A 14874-nucleotide genomic window follows, 5' to 3' on the forward strand; every position below is an offset into this window, starting at 1 on the left:
AGTAGTGACCACTATGGTTATTCTATCAGTTAACAGTAATCAGTGACTTCAAACTGCTGACCACAGTGAACATTGGAGGTGATTCGCATGTGAGGGAGAGCAAGCTGGACTTCATTTTCTACTTCATTAAAGCCACTACCCAAGTTGGGAACTTGGTTTAATGGAGAAATTTCTCAAATATTGACTATTCATTTGACTATGAATAAGATTTAATGTTTGAATAATGTGGAAATTTGGTGCCAGTTTCTCAGTTTTTATGTTGCGAAGAGAGCTACCATGCAGCTTTCTCTAAGTTCATCCTTCTCTGATGCAAAAACAATCTTAAGTGACAGTGCTGGGACATAAGTTTTTAAAGACTTCATTTTTTAAAACTGTGCTTACAACTACGTAGAAGTGTGCGTTTCAGAATCATCCCTCAGAATGTTTGTTCTTGCGATGCAAAAGCCTTAATGGAGTCACTGTTACTTGGGTCTTGACAGTCCTCCACCCTCTCGCTATCACTTTGCATCTGATGGTGAGTGACCTGTTTATATTGCTTTATCCATGTTCCTTAGTAATAGGTTCATAGATACTAGATTGAGGAACAGTGTTTTTTCTCTTTGCAATAGTTAAATAACATTTTTAACATTCCAATTTATTCATTTGGTCGCCAGGATCCCATTATATGTTTTTCATTTCTCTTAAAAACAGCAGATAACTGAATTTATATATTTTCAGATTTGTCTTAGAAAAATTGTCAAGAAGGACAGTAAGAGGAATCCCCACATACCCATATCTATTTCAACTCTTCTGTCATGGCCAGTCTTGTTTCTTTCATTCCCCCCACCCACTCACCTTACCTCAAACCCAGTGATACTAAAGCTAACTCCAGGTGACAGAGTTCATTTTTAAACATTCCAGTATGAGATTTTTAAAAGATAAAGACAGTCCTATTTTATACTTTACTATGATAATCATATCTTTATAAATAAAAATAATTCCTTAATATCAAATATCTGGTTTACTTGCTTGAAATCGAAACCATAACCATTAGTCTCATTGATTTCAAAATCATTCTGCATTTTGTTGGCACTAAGGTGGAATAATTATTATTGCTTGATAAGTCCTGATGGTGTGTCTTGAGCACATTTTCACTGAAAGTGAGATATCTATTGCTTTTAGCAAAATAATACCGGTTGTTTTCCTTACTACTTTGTTAATAAAGCCACGGGATAATTTGGGTAGCAGGCATGAGGGAGGGAAATAACTATTCAAGCTGAGTTGAACCAGGTATTTTCTGTCTCACCTACCTCTGGGTCCAAGAAATATTTTTTTAGCCAAAAGTGGCCCACAAGGTAAGAATTTTAATACCTAGTATTTAGGGAGAGTTTTGCAAAGGGACTGTGGGAGACAAGGAAAAATTAAGAGAGTCTTACTCATTTATCCCTTAGAGTTAATTTTAAGAAATCTTTTTTAACGGATGTGATTGAGACTATTGGTTTTGGTTTTGTATTTTAACTTAGGAAGTTTATACTTTCCAAATAAATCGTAGAATTTAACAGCTTAAAGGGACTTTGGAGATCATTCATTTAGCTTGGTGGTTCTCAAACTTGAGTGTGCGTCAGAATCCCCTGGAGGGCTTGTTAGAACACAGATGGCCAGGCCCTGCTCCCAGAGTTTCGGATTCACTAGGTCTAGGGTTGGGCCTGAGAATGTGCATTTTAATGAGTTCCCAGGGGATGCTGATGTTGCTGGTCCACTGCACACACGGAGAACCACTGATATAGCTCAATCCCTTTTTCTCCTTGCCTCCATTTTGGAAATGAGGAAATGTACAGTAAGAGCAAAGTGACTTCTTTGCCCAAAGCTGGTTAGTGACATAGCCAAATCCGAATCCAAATCTTGAGGTGCCTATTCACACCCCAAGTCAGCTGCTTTTCCTATTCTGCATTTGTTTCCTTCAGAGTACTTGCTTCCAAATGATTCCTTCTCAGTCTTTTCTGAATATTTGGGTGTTCTTGGTAGTGGTGAGTCTTATCTCCTGAGATCAGGGATTTCTACATTGGAGCCTAGGGATTAAAATCGTTGGCAAAATTTTTTGGCATGCTGATGTATTTTTCTGGAGAGGGCTCCATGTCTTTTATCAAGTTCTCAAATGAGTTTTCTTCCCCCTAATGGGTAAGACTGTCCTTTCAAGGCAATTTTGGTTTTTGGAAATAACCAAGGATCATTTAGAGGCTTTCTGGTGGTTAATGTGGGTGAGCAAACTAGAAATTGCTACATTTGGTCAAGGAGATGTGATTTTAAAAGTAATACGACTGGTTTTCTTGTGGCCTAAAAACTGGCTTTGATGTATATTAAAGAAAACTGTTCCAGAAATATTTTGGGCAGTGACAGCCTCATTGGACTAGGTTATGGTGATAACATGGAATGGGGATATTCTTAATTTGAATGTATTAGCTCTGGCTTATTGATTCAAGTATTCATTACTTCATAATCATAACATATTCTAGAGAAAAATTTTCCACTGATGTTTTAGAAATACTGGGTTTGATTTCATGGAATCATTTGTCACATCTGACATAACAGAACTAGACGGTAATCTGAAAACTTGAAAGAGGCTTGACTTTTTGATTTAATGGTCCTTAAACCAGTCTATTTTACAGTTGAGAAGCTTGAAGCCAAGGCAGGTGAAATGCTTCTTCCAGGTCCTATAGCTGAATGATGGCAAATTAAGGACTAGAATCCAGGTGTTTTGAGACTGGCGCTCTTTCCACTGTGTCACACTGCTTTCTATCATGCCACTACTTTTCACAGTGGTTTGGGAGAAACCACCTTAAGATTTTGGGATAGAGCAGTGGTTAAAGTGTGCACCCCGCACTAGCAAAATCAGCATCACCTGAGAACTCGTAAGAGGTGCAAATTCTCAGGCCCTGTGCCAGACCTTCTGAATCAGAAACTTGGGGGGTGAGGCCCAGCAGTCTGTTTAAACAGTCCCCCCAGAGGATTGTGATGCACACTCAAGTTTGAGAACAACTAGTATAGAGTAATGATTGTCTACTCTGGCTGAACGTCAGAATCCTCTGGGGAACCTTTGGAGAATAATGGTGCCTAACCCCCACCGCCGCCTCATTCCCCCGAACAAATTAAATCAGAATCTCAGAGTGAGGCCTGGGCATCTAGTGTTTTGTAATAAACATCTTATTTTGGAATAATTTTAGGTTTACAGAAAAGTTGTAAAGTTGCCACAGAGGGTTCCTGTATACCTGTTACCCCTCCCCTAATGTTAACATCTTACATAACCGTGGTACATTTGTTGAAACTAAGAAATTAATATTGGTACATTACTATTAACTGAACTACGCATTCAGATTTATTTATTGCTTTATTCTTTATTCAGATCTCACTAGTTTTTCCACTAATGTCCTTTTTTTATTCCAGAGTCCAATCCAGGATCTCTCATTGCATTTTTTTTTTTTTTGAGGAAGATTAGCCCTGAGCTAACTACTGCCAATCCTCCTCTTTTTGCTGAGGGAGAGTGGCCCTGAGCTAACATCCACGCCCATCTTTCTCTACTTTATACGTGGGATGCCTACCACAGCATGGCTCTTGCCAAGCGGTGCCATGTTCGCACCCGGGATCCGAACCGGTGAACCCTGGGCTGCCGAAGCGGAACGTGTGAACTTAACTGCTGCGCCACCAGGCCGGCCCCTCTCATTGCATTTAATCATTGTCTCCTTAGCTGCCTCCGGTCTGTGGCAGTTTCTCAATCTTTCCTTGTTTTCTATGAGCTTGACAACTATGAGGAGAATTGGTAAGGTATTTTGTGCAATGTAATCCTCAATTTGGGTTTGATGTTTTTCTCATGATTAGATTGGGGTTTTGAGATTTGGGGAGGATTACCACAAAGGTGGGTTGCCGTTCTCATCACATCATCCTGAAGAGTACGTACTATCAACATGACTTAACACTGGTCATGCTAACCTCGATCACCTGGCTAGTGTTTGCCAGGCTCTTCATTGCAAAGCTACTATTTTTCCCTTTCCGTACTCTGTTCTTTGGAAGCAAGTCACTCAGTCCAGCCCACACTCAAGGCGGGAGAGGGGAAATAGGTTCCGCCTCCTGGAGAGTGAAGTATCTACATATATTATTGGGAATTCTCTCTGGAAGATTTGGCTCTTCTCCATTTATTTATTCAGTTATTTATATCAGTAAGGATTTATGGATATTTATGTTATACTTTAGGTTATAACTCAATACTATGTTATTTGGTTGCTCAAATTTTTCCAGCTTTGGACATGGGGCACTCTTAAAGGTTGGCCCAGTGTCCCCTTGACCTATCCTTATCCTTTTGTATTTTGAGCACTTTATTTTCTGGCACTACACAATGCTCCAGGCCTAGAATCAGCATATCTCCTAGGAGCTGGGCACCTCTTTAAAAGCTTGACAGGTGATTCTAACGCAGAATAAGCGGGACCACTGATATTGAGGGTGAAGCATATTCTGTAAATCTTCTCCTAATGCCATGATCAAACCAAATCCTGTCTTGCCTCCTCAAAAGATTTAGTCGTCTTGATTCATTCCTCGTTTTCCTTTCACGTACAATCTTTTCACCAAAACTGTTTTCTCCTTCTCAACAACCAGAGCAGCAGTTTTAAAACTTTAATGTACATAGGATCTTGTTAAAATGCAGATTTTGATTCAGTAGGTCTGGGGAGGAGCCCGAGATTCTGTATTCCTAGCAAGTAACAAGATGATATGAATGCTGCTGATCCATGAACTACATTTTGAGTAGCGAGCGTCAGAACAAAGACCAGACAACTTCAGACATTTCAAGAGCCTCCACGGTCTGCCTGACCCTGGTCTGCTTTCATCTTCATCTTCCACACATTTCTTCATTTACCCTGCACGCGAACCAATGAGGCTACTCGACATTTGTAGTATTCACCTTCTGATGTGGCCCCTGAGGCTTGCCGGCATTCACTCCTTTGTGTAATCCCCTTCCCTTGGGTGTGGGCTGGACCTAGTGACTTGCTTCTGACAGAATACACCAAAATGATGGGATGTCACTTCTGTGATTAGGTTATAGAAGACTGTGACTTCTGTCCTGCTTGTACCCTCTCTTGTCCTCAAAGTTGCTCACTCTGATGAAGCAAGCTGCCATGCTGTGATATTCTCTGTGGAGAGGTCCACACAGCAAGGAACCGAGGGACTGAGGCCTTAGTATAACAGCCCATGAGGAAGCGAATCCTGCCAACAATTGTGAGTGAGCTAGGAAGTGGATCCTTCTCAGTGGAGCCTTGAGATGACTGCAGCCTTGTGAGAGATCCTGAGCTCAAGCACCCATCCAAGTCACGTCCAGATTCCTGACCCACAGTAGCTGAGATCATAAATGTGTGTTGTTTTAAGCTGCTAAATTTTGGGTTAATTTGTTATACAACAATAGATAGCTAATACATTATTTATTAAATATACAATGAAATAACTTTTGTTGCATCCTTCTCATCCTGCAAAGGAAAACTCAGATGTTGCTTCCTCATTCATTCATTTAGCAATACTTGCCAGATGCCTAATATATGCTTGGCACTGTGTTAAGCACTAGGGGACAAGTGGTAAATCAGCAAGCACAGTCTGCCCTCACACAGCTTACATTCTTTTGCATTGGTTTTGAGAATTTCACAAAAGAAGAAACCATGATGCATTTCATTACAGGAAAGCTATTTTTAATGCCGAGAAAATAGGAAAGAATCTAGATAAGCTTTATAAAATTTTCCACATTGTCATTTTGTTACAGACCAGTGAAAACTTCATTATGGACTAGCATGGGCATTTAAGCACTTCCCAAATCCTAGTTCCAGTGCATTTTAAGGCAACCCTAATTCCTCTCAGTTAAGGTGTATTACTTTTTCTAGGCACTACTGAAATGTTTATTGTACCTTTACTTGGTTTGCATGCCATTCTGCTTTACAATTAGGGAGATTTATTTGTCATCCCCACCAGTCCTCATTTTCGTTTTTGTATCCCTATGCTTCCTTGCACATGCGCAAAGAACTTTGCTAATTTAATATTAATAATAGCTTTGTTAATCTGAGATTAATGGAGATTTCAATTCAAATAGTTATTTTAAAAATCCAAGCACCATCATTCTTCATTTTCTCCTGTTTTAAGAGAGTATTTATTGAGAGTACGAATACTGTTTGTTTCTTTGTAAATTCCTGTTCATTTCAAAATGACAAATCATGATAATGCTACTTTTTAAATTTATAAGTTCTAATCATTGCAAAATGAAGCAAAGCCATTTATAGGCTGATGAAATGAAGATATTTATGATTCTTCAGTATCGTAGTGACACGTATTAAAATCCTAGACTAGTTCTCTTAGTATTACATTATCCAAAATTTATCTCCAGTTTGATTTCATTTTATATATTTGTACAATACCCTATATGATAAAAATATGCCAAAATATATGATAAGGTGGTCCTCATTTTAGGTTAATTGCACACTAATTTCCTGAATACTCTGATGCTTGTGTGCTTATAGCTAGAATAAACTCATTCGCTTATAAACTTAGAGCTTCTAATTGCCTTGCAAGGGAAGAATAGTTGCTTTTTGAGCCTAGTTAACATTGATTTGTGATTAATCATTTTACTTAGTGACTCATCTATGATTGCGGTACAACAAAAATGTCATGTTTGCTTAGTGGTATTAATTCCATTTATCTCGTGTACATTCAGAAAATTGGCTTGTCATCAGTGCGCTGAGTCTATCTAAATAAGACAATTATTTAAAAGATTTATTTCCACTGCGAGTATGACCACTTAAAAACCTCCACAAAGAATTCAGATTGAGTAAATACTTTATTATATAACTTAAAACACCATCATTTGTAGCAAAAGAGTTTGACGCCAAACTTTTCCTTAATTTTTGAAAGAAATATTTTTTCAGTTAAAAATATCAAATTCTCCATCTACCCTTCCCATGTTAACACCTACATTTCTTAAAGTATTTGATGTTATCCTCACTTTTAAAATTAAATTGTCTACCAGTTCTATCTGATATCTGATCTTTTTGTTTAAATTCCTTTTTCTTTTTGAGGAAGATTGGCCCTAAGCTAACATCTCTTACCAATCTTCCTCTCTTTTTTTTGCTCCCCAAAGCCCCAGTACATAGATGTATATCCTAGTTCTAGGTCATTCTAGTTCTTCTATGTGGGATGCCTCCACAGCATGGCTTGATTGAGCAGTGCGTAGGTCTGTGCCCAGGATCCGAACCAGCGAACCCTAGGCCGCTGAAGCAGAGTGTGTGAACTTAACCACTCAGCCATGGGGCTGGCCCCTCATTTAAATTCTGTTAGTTGTTTTAAGTCACTATTTGGTATACATATAAAACACATAAAGGAATAGTAAGTAAACACGGAGAGTGCCTGATTACCTAGCACTTCACATTGGATGGAGATGATGCCATCCTTGTTTATGTGTCTGTAGAAGAAATAAAGTGTAAATTTTGATGACCTGGTTTTTATGTGTTCTTTGGTTCAGGATTGTATGTAGCTAGTTGGTTTGAGTTCAAATGAACTCAAATGAAACCAAAGGGATACATACAATTTGCAAAATCCATGCTCTGGGAAACCCAACAAAACAAACAATGCTATTTCCTGAACAAAAAATTTCGAGGAAAACAAGAAGATGGAGGGGGGATCCTATCAATTAAAAGAGACATGAGAAACATATGAACTAATTCCAATGTGTAGACTTATTAGAGTCCTGAACCAATCAAATTGTTTTAAAAAAAGCAATCAGGGAAACTGTGAACACTGACGATATTCAATGATCTTAAATATTAAAGAATTATCATTTCTCCTGGTGATAATGGTACTGTTGTTATCTTTACTTTTTAAAGAATTTATATTTTAGAGATATATATTGACATATTTACAGATGAAAGCATACGATGTCTAGAATTTCCTTCAAAATAATCCAGGTGGGGGTAAAGTATGTGAGGTAAAGATGAAAGAAGGTTGGCATGATTGGATAATTGTTGAAGCTTGGTAGTAGGTATGTGGGAGCTAATTATATTCTTACCTTGATTTTTAAATATGTTTGGTTTTTTAATAATTAAAAGTTTAAAAGTATGAGGGCAATATAAAGGAATTTTTATAATCAAAAGCAGAGATTACCACCAACAGACTCTCACGAAACAAATTTCTAAAGATGTGCTTCAGGAAAATAATCCCAGATAGAAGTCTGATATTCGAGAAGGAAGGACGATTACACTTAAGATCTGTGCATTTCACTGTGTGTCAATTATACTGAATAAATAAAAGTGGAAAAAAAAGGAGTGCTGAGGCTTCAAAAGGAAAACATGAGGAAATCTAAAATATTAACAGTATAAAATAATAACAATACCTACTTTATGGGGTTAAAAAATAGCAAAAACAAATAGATTAAAAATAGCGTATATTCAAGTGTGGGTGAGGAGGTGGAGGGACCAGAACTTTGCAAAACTGTTTGGCAGTATCTACTGCAGCTGAATATATGCATACCTTAATCTTCGGCAATTCCACTCTTAGAAATATACCCTATAGAAAAGTTTATGTTTGCCAAAAAGACGTACTGGAATATTTATAGCAACACTATAATATCCCCAAACTGGAAAATACCCAAATGACCAACAGGTGAATGGATAAATAAATCAGAGTATATTCGCCCAATGAAATATTATGCAATCCTGATCATGAATGATCTATAACTACACCCAACAATATGGATGAATCTCACAAACATGAGACAGGTCTATGACATGAGGACCCATAAAAGTTGAAGATCAAACAATGGGGAGGGATGTATCAGGCAAACACTAATCAAAAGAAAGGTGGTATAGTTGTATTAATATTAAACAAAATAGACCTGAGGGCAAATATCATTACTACAAATAAAGAGGGTTGTCACTATGTAATGATAAAAGTTTCAAGTCACCATAATAATATAGCAATTCTAAACTTGAATATGCATAACAAGATAGCTTCAAAATATATAAGGCAAAATTTACAGAACTACAAGGAGAAATTGACAAATCCACATCATAGTGGGAGTTTAAAAAATATTTTTCCCTGTATTTCTTAGGTCAGGCAGATAAAAATTCAATAAGGATATTGATTTGAACAACACAATTACCAAGCTTAACCTAATGGAATATACAGAACACTAAGCCCAATAATTACAGAACTCTCAGCAAACCAACATAACATTTTGATGAAATTTGAGCACATATCGGGTTATAAAAGTTGTCTGAGGGGGTTGGCCCCGTGGCCGAGTGGTTAAGTTCGTGCACTCTGCTGCAGGCGGCCCAGTGTTTCGTTGGTTCGAATCCTGGGCGCGGACATGGCACTGCTCGTCAGACCATGCTGAGGCAGCGTCCCACATGCCACAACTAGAAGGACCCACAACGAAGAATATACAACTATGTATCGGGGGGCTTTGGGGAGAAAAAGGAAAAAAATAAAATCTTAAAAAAAAAAGTTGTCTGAACAATTTTTTAAAAATATCTTCAGACCACTTTCTCTGACCACACTGCAGATAAATTAGAAATCAATAAAAAATGATAATTAGAAAAACCTGTATCTTTGGCAGTTTGAAAATGCACTTCTAAGCAACTCATGAGTCAATGAAGAAATACTAAAATGAAAAAATACTAACAAATTGAATGACAATGGAAACATTATGCATCAAAACTCATGGTGTGCACCTAAATATTACTCGTGGGAAATTTATAGCCTTAAATACTTACATTGAAAAAGAAGAAAGGCTTAAAAATTAATTTATTAAGTGTACAAGAATTCAGAGACAGAACAAAAGAATAAAACTAAAGAGAAGAGAAGGCAAGTAATAATAAAAAGAGCAGAAATGAATGAACTAGAAAACAAAGATACACTAGATAGAATCATCTTGGACATCATCCCTGACTCCTTCATTTAGCTCACAACCTACACCCAGTCTATCAGCAAACCCTGTTGGCTCTACCTACAAAATTTGCTCAGAATCTGACCACTTCTTACCACCATCATTGCTACCACTGAGGTCCAAGCTGCCATCACATTACTTGTCTTTAGACTGTCATACAAGTCTGACACGTGTGAAAGCAGAGAGGGAAGGAAGGAGGACTGGGGAGGAAGAGCCTCAGATTGCAGGGTAGCGCTGAAAGTCTTGACCAGCTGAATGAGGTCTGCAAAGATTGCTCATGTGCAAAGATTGTCCTGTGCTGCAAAAGAAATGGTGAGGCTTTCTACCACCATCATACTCAGTCATAGGCTGAGGGCTGCCTAGGAAGCACATGGCCTCAGCTCAAAAACAGCAGGTCCTAAAGGAGCCTGCAGCCAGAAGCTGTCAGATAATTGCACCCCTTGAGGCGGATTCTTGAAGGGAGATCTGAGTGGTGCACCTGCATGTCTACCACAGTATCCATTTTTCTTTGATGTTGTCCAGATGAGACTCAGGACACAGTACAGGGCTCAGCAAACTACAGCCCATGGGCCAAATGCAGCCTGCTACCTGTTTTCATAAATAAAGTTTAATAGGAACATAGCCACATCCTTTCATTTATTTCTTGTCCATGGCTGCCTTCACGCTACAATGGCAGAGATAAGTAGTTGTGATAGAGACCATATCGCCTGCAAAGCCTTAAAACTCGCCCTTTACAAAAGAAGCTTGCAGACTCCTGACTTAGTATATATTTAATAATATACAAGGCACTATGGAGTCTACGAAATTAAATAAGTTAACCATCTTTTAGGAAGAGTGAGACAGATGTACAAGTACTTATGATGCTAGCACTGTCTTACACTTTTATTCCTCATACTACATGAAAGCGCTTTGGGTGTATAGACCGAGGGATTTAAGAAGGGCAGTTCTATGTTCTGATTTAGGCTTTTAAAGGTTTATTCTGGCTGCGCTATGGAGACTGTATTATAGGAAAGCAAAGATAAAGGCAGGAATACCTGTCAGGAAGCAACTGGTATAATCTAGGCAAGACATGATGGTAGTTTGGACTAGGATGATAGTGGTAGAAAGGGAAAGATGACATTTCTCAGATGAGGAAAACAAGGAAAGAGATGGAGTAATGTAAGAGTCAAAGTTTTGTTTTTGACATGTTGAATTTGAGGTATCCAAGTGGAAACATCAAATCAAATGTTAGGTAAATGAGGCTAAAGTTCAGAAACAGTCTGGCTGATGATGTAAATTTGGGAGATAGCATATAGGTAGTATTTCAAGCTAGGACGAGATGGAATCATACAGGGAGAAAATATAGATAGGCGTTTCTTATGACCAACACTTGAGACACCAACATTAAGACGTTGGGGAGAGGAAGAGAAGTCAGAAGAGGAGTCTAGTCTAGTGTTTCTAGAAACAGGCAGTGGACAACCATGTAGAGTGCTGCTGAGACTAAGATGAGGTAGGAAAATGGTCCATTGCAATTGGTAATATGGAGATCATTGGTGACCTAAAAAATAAGCAGGTTTTTTTTTTCTGTTTTAATGTTCTGGAGCAGAAGCTGGAATGAAATGGGTATAAGAGAGAATGGGAGGTAAGGAAATGAAAATAGCCGGTGAAGGGACAACTGTTTTGAGGCACTTTACTGTGAAAGGGAGCAGAGAATTGAAGGAGTAGTTGGAGAGGAATGTGGAGTCAAGGGAAATACTAGAGCCTGTTTGAAGGTTTTAAAGCAGGGTGGTGACCCTGTTAGCACTTTAGGAAGACTGATCCTCCTTATCTTCTTCTGCAGTAGAACTTACAGGGAGAAATCCAGATGAGAGATGATTAGAGTCTCAACTAAGGCAATGGTAATGAGGACGGAAAGCGGGGACAAGCACATTCTTCACTGGGTAGAAGCCAGTTACCTCAACTTATTTTTTCTGAGATGTATATATATTAGCCATCCTTATCTTGATGTATTTTTTTCTCAAATATATAATTCACTTAAAGAGATTTTTTCTTTTCCTGTAATACTTGAATTAGCATTAAAAGTTAGAGACAAGATGAAACTAACAAGACTAATTAGCCAGCTCTAATCACGTACCATGCAGACTGCTACACTGCCCTTTGTTTTATTATTTATCCTTTTGAATCAGAGAGACTGGGCTACCACTGCTGTCTTTCCCACATTTTAGCTGTGTGATGCTGAGAAAATCATTTGGATTATTGTGAGGATTACATGAGGTAACGTTTTTAAAAAAATGTTTCAAGCAGGATTTCCACTCTGGTAACAGTGGACTAGGAATGTGGACAACTCTTTCATGGAGGGAAACTATGAAAATTGTATGTGTGTGGATACACACACACAGATACATTGCTTCAAAGAAATGAAGAATTTTGGAGGCCAAGATCCAGAGGACCAAGAAAAGGCAGAAACTCAGAGAGGTGAGTCTGGCATTTGGGGCAACTTTTCCTATAAGGCCCCTGTTTATTCCAGAAGATACTGCCGAATGACTGAGAAGCCAAGCAGTGCTTTGATAGCTTCAAGGGGCAAGGGGGTACAAAAGCTCTAGTCCAGGGCTCACCAAGGAGAGGAAGGCCTCACAACTCTGCCCCAAACTCTTATACTTTATATAATGGAGCTATCAGATATGGACTTTAAAATAACTATTCTTAATATGTTAAAGGCGATACAAGGCAAGATTGAGAATTTAGGAAAAAGACCAGAAATTGGTCAAGAGACTTGAACAGGTGCTTCACAAAAGATGTCCAAATTGCCAATAAGCATATGAAAAGGTGCTCAACCTCATTTGTAGTTAGGAAAATGCAAATTAAAACAATGGCATACCACTACATACTCCTCCAAATAACTAAAGTTAAAAAGACTGACAATACCAAGTGTTGGAGAAGGATGTGGAACAATAGGGACTCCCAAGCACTGCTTGGGAAAGTGTATTTTGGTACAACCACTTTAGAAAAGTGCTTGTTGTTACCTACTAAGGTTGAACATATACTACCCTGCGACACAGCAACTTTACCCTTAGGTATATACCCAACAGAGACACATGGAAATGTGCACCAAGAATATTCAGAGCCACATTATTTGCAATATCCCCAATTGAAAGGAGTCTAAATCTCCATTAACAGCAGAATGGAAAAATAAAAAATGTGCTATCTTCAGACAATAGCATACTGTACCATGTAGTATGCACATAACTACATGGATGAATCTCACAGTTACAATACGGGACACAAGAATCCAGACGTAAAAAGAGCACCTATTGTATGGTTCCATTTATATGAAGCTCAGAAAGTCAAAACTAATTTCTGCTGTTAAAAGTGAGTGTGATGGTGGCCCTTGGAGAGAAGAAAGAAGTAGTAATAGGGAGAGGGCATGGGGGAGCATCTGGGTGCTGGTGAGGTGTTATTTCTTGACCTGGGTGGTGGTTAGACATTTGTAGTGACTTTGTGACAATACATTGAGCTTTACATTTACTTCCTGTGCACTTTTATTTATGTTATACCTTACAGTAAAAAATTAAATCTCTATACATCATTTTCCATTTCTAACCAACGTTCACTCACTGTTCGTTTCACACTCTAGAATATATCCAGTTTTGCTCTCCACAACTTCCTCACCTCCTCTAGAAGGCCTTTTCTAACTCCTCCACATAGAACTGTAGACTCCTTTCTTTGGGCCCTTACTGTATCATAACACTTGTAATAATATATTATTCTTATGTGTTTGTTGTCTCCTACAACAAAATTGTAAATCCCTTAACGGTAAAGATTATTCATCTTTTTATCCCCAAACTGAGTGGAGTGCCTGGTACCACAGGTGCTCAATACATATTTGTTGGAAGAAGGAGTTGTAAATATTATCTTTCCCATTTTACACATATGCAAACCAGTACACAGAAAGGTAAAGTATCTTGCCCAAGGTCACACAGCTACTAGATTGTTGGGCTAGGTTTGGACGCAGATTCATCTGATTCTAAAGCTGGTGCTTCTGTCCTCTCCAGTGGCAGGTTACCTGTGTTAGCTTACTTAATCTTCACTACATCTTGAAGACCTCAGGACTAGTATCATCCCCATTTTACAGATGAGGCAGCTGAGGCTCCGAGGGGCTCACACAAAGGAAGTGTTGAGTTGTGATTAAGATTCAGGTTTCCCTAGTCTTAAAGCCCTTGCTCTTAACACTACACCCTAACACATTTATGATGTACCTCATAATACATTTAGGGTACACAGGTACGTAGTACATCATAATACATTTAGATCGCCTCCTGTCAGAGCAGAGTACGAATACAACATTTTCATTTCAGGCTTTGGTGCTCAGAAAGCTCCTATTCCAACATTATTATGCCTCTTTCAAGATGGTATCTTTTCCCAATAAATTTACAAATAGGATTTTTATCTTTGAAACCTCCATCTTCTAGATGGTGCTTAACAGAACTCTGGACCAGATCTGGGTTTGAATTTGGGCTTATTATGTAATCTCCTCTCCAAACTTCTATTTCTTGATCTCTAAAGTGGGGCTCATAATGGTACTTACTGCATAAGGTTGCTACGGGTCTGACAATAGAATCGTCATTGTATTATTATTGTTGATGACGTTCCTTAAGTTCCTGTGTTACAGAAAGGAAAGGAGAAGCATGAGAGGAGTAAGGCATTTTTCTGCTTTACATTGTGTTCTCCAACAAGGTTTAATTGAGGACGAATTGCACTTATGGAACATGACTGGATTTTGCTCTAGTTTTCTCTGTTAAACACCTTTTGCATCATTACTCCCTACTAAGTAACCAAACGATTTTTTTCTCACTGATTTGTGGATCATGTACATCCTCATCCCAGCATCTGTGGCTTTGCATCCTACCTGCTCTTTCCTGTTCCCTCCAGACTTTCCCATTCCTCCAATGACTGCA

At 38.4% G+C, this 14874-nt stretch overlaps 1 long non-coding RNA gene across 1 annotated transcript in view; it reads right to left on the minus strand.

Moving 5' to 3' along the window:
- LOC139042664 (uncharacterized) overlaps window positions 1-14874 on the minus strand; it is a 56361-nt gene that overhangs the window by 19166 nt on the left and 22321 nt on the right. The window lies entirely within an intron of this gene.

Source organism: Equus asinus, chromosome X (assembly GCF_041296235.1).
Source record: "Equus asinus isolate D_3611 breed Donkey chromosome X, EquAss-T2T_v2, whole genome shotgun sequence".
NCBI classification, from domain to species: domain Eukaryota; kingdom Metazoa; phylum Chordata; class Mammalia; order Perissodactyla; family Equidae; genus Equus; species Equus asinus.